Raw genomic sequence first — 3,251 nt, 5'->3', positions numbered from 1 at the left:
AGATTCTCTTGCATCACAAAGAAAATGGCTTTGGTATCATAGGTTGAAAAGAAATCTAATTAGATAATTGACAGTGGTTGTTCACATCATATGACTAGTGATATGAACAAGTTTGTTGACTTCAAAAGTTATGATGGAGGCATTTTCAAAGTTGGAAACAATGTAGCTTGCCATGTTAAAGATATTGGATCTATAACTTTTGATGGTGATATTAACACTAAGGATGTATATTTTGTTGATGATTTGAAACATAATCTTTTGAGTGTTGGAAAACTAGTGGATAAAGGTTATTGGTTATAGTTCATAGAAAGACATGCATGATCAAAGACAAATATGGAAAGGTAATTTAAATAGGAACCAGATCTAGAGGTAATGTATTTCAGCTAAATCCCACTAAAATGATATGTTTGGTTGCAAAGGTACATGATAGTTGGTTATGGCATAAGAGATTTTGGCATATAAACTTTGACAGCATTATGAAAACAAGCAATATGTTTGCAATTAGAGATTTTCCTAAGATGGTAAAGCCTACTAACATAATTTGCAAGGAGTGTGTATTGGAAAACTATAACAAAACTTTTTTTCCCAACAAGAAGTTTACTACTATAGAAAATTTGGAGACTATACACACTGATCTTAGTGGTCCTACAAAGACTAAAGGATTAGATTAGTATGTAAAGGTTATGAAAAAACCTATGCTCATGTGGCAAGAAATGAAGTAGTAAGGTTATCCTTAGCCTATGTAGCACATAAGAAATTCAAGTCTATCAAATGGATGTTAAGTCAGCATTTATGAATGGAGAACTTGAAGAAGAGGTAAACATAGAAGAGCCTAAAGGTTTTCCTTTAAAAAATGACAAGGACATGGTATGAAGATTGAAGAAATCATTGTATAGATTAAAACAAGCACCCATAACCTAGTATGCAAGTTTGCACAAGCATTTGATAAAACTTGGATTTAGAAAAGGTATGGCAAAAAATAATCTATACTAAAAAGAAATAGATGATGGATTGATGATTTTGGTAAAATTTGTTGATGATATCATATTTTGAGGAGATGTTAATGAAAATGAAAAGTTTGCAGAAGAAATGAAGAAGGAATTTGAAATGAGTATGATAGGGGAAATGAAATACTTCCTAGGATTATAGATTGTGTAGGGTAAAGAAGGAATCTTTATTTCTCAAACTAAGTATTTCAAAGATTATTTGAAAAGGTTTGGTTTGGAAACATGTAAACTAGTTGGAACACCTATGATAACTGGACACAAGTTATCTACAAAGGACGAGATGCATACTATTGAGCAGAAGAAGTACAGATCTATGATTGGGGGATTGCAATATCTGACTCACACAAGGCTAGATATAGCGAATGCAATTGGAATTGTTGCAATATTTCAAGCTAATCCCAGAGAAGTACATTATGTAGTAGTTAAAAATATATTTAGATAGCTTAAGGGAACACCAAAGTTTGGATTATGGTATGACACATCTAATGATTTCACTTTATATGCTTATACTGATGTTGATTGGGCAAGCAGTATGGATGAAAAAAAGGGCACCAGTGGTGGAGCATTTTTTCTTGGGGGAAGATTGGTCTCTTGGTTAAGAAAGAAGTAGGATTATATTACATAGAATACAACAGAGGTAGAATATGTTGTAGCAGCAAACAATTGTAATCAAATTGTTTGGATTCAAAGCAAATGTTGAAGTATATAAGGATAGAATTCAATGAACATGTTGTCATACTTTGTGATAAAAAAAGTACAGTGAATATGTTTAATAATCTAGTATTGCATTACAAGACTAAGAACATTTCTATCAAATATCACATTTTAAGAGAGAAAGTTGCAAAAAAGGAAATCAGATTGGAGTATGTAAGCACCAAAGAGAAGATTTCAGTATTTCCACCAATCCTCTTACCAAATAGACTTTTGAGAATTTGTGAGGTATGCTAGGGTTATGCCCCTACCTACATCAGAGTAGATGATGCAAGACTACATCAATCCATTAATATAGAGCACTATTTTTTATCTAGGAATCTTGATAGATATTGTTTTTAAACATCTTTGGACACCTGAGCAGGTCCAAGACAATTGTTGAAGAGATAGATGGTTGTTGAAACATTTGACATTGATTTCAATGGGGGAGAGATTATAGCATGAAAAAAAAATTGATATAGAGCACATTGAAGTGTATCAATGGGGGAGAATGATTGATGAAGAGAACATAAAAAGAAAAGATAACAGTCTTTAACTATTGGTATTTTTGGAACTAGATGCTTTTCATCTATGTTGCCATCAATGCCAAAGGGGTAGATTTTTGGAAGCATGAATGTTGATGATATTCCTATGGGGGAGTATTCTAGAAACATGATTATATCACTATCATGATGATATGTTACATTTATGACTATGTTTGTCATTGATGTCAACATAGCAATTTTGTATGGTATCTGACAAAAGAAAAATGGTAAAGATCAAGTTGGTATAGATAGATCATTGATTATTTTCAGTAGTGAGGTTAATGGGAGTTACTAATAAGTTTTTATCATATGCATCTAACCTCAAAAGAAAAAGATATTAAGTTTCAAAGAAGTTATGCAAGTTTTGGTGAAGACTATTCTGAAATAGAGTTTATAGAAGCATGTTTTGGCAAAATTGTTATATCTCTTAGTAGAGTTGTTATTCTAAGAAGAAAGGTTAAAGGCATGTAGAATAAATGTTTGGATATACATGGCTAATCTAGTTCATCATAATATTACAAGTGCAGAAAGTTATTCAAGCTAAGACGCGACTGATTAATGTTATCACTAAGTATAATGTGTTCTTAATGAGATCCTGTAATAATTAATTGAGAAGGTGTAATAGCTAACTCAAGGAATTATTTTATGGATTTAGTATAAAGGAAGGACATTTTCCTTTTTTATGTATGAAATAAAGAAGCAAGCAAGAAGAGTAGAATAGAAGAGAAACAAGTTAATTGCAAAGATAAGTAGAGCAAAATGAAGTTGGAGAAAACTTCATAGCCAAGGTTTTATTTAGAGATTCAAGGTTTGATATTTAGATATGAGGTTTGTGACCTAGTCTACAAGGTCTGATAGTAATTGGTCTAGTTGATAGTACAAAGGAAAGAGGATAAACCATAGTACAAACAATTATTCTGTAAGGAATAGTTGAGAGATTAGTTGGACAATGAAGTCCAGTGGTCTTGCCCCAAAAAGTGTTTGGATAGTGCATCTTTCTACCTTCTAC

Source organism: Cupressus sempervirens, chromosome 3, assembly GCF_028749045.1.
Source record: "Cupressus sempervirens isolate cs-2001-9-10 chromosome 3, ASM2874904v1, whole genome shotgun sequence".
Taxonomy (NCBI): Eukaryota; Viridiplantae; Streptophyta; class Pinopsida; order Cupressales; family Cupressaceae; genus Cupressus; species Cupressus sempervirens.
Note: the sequence above shows the minus strand (reverse complement) of the source record.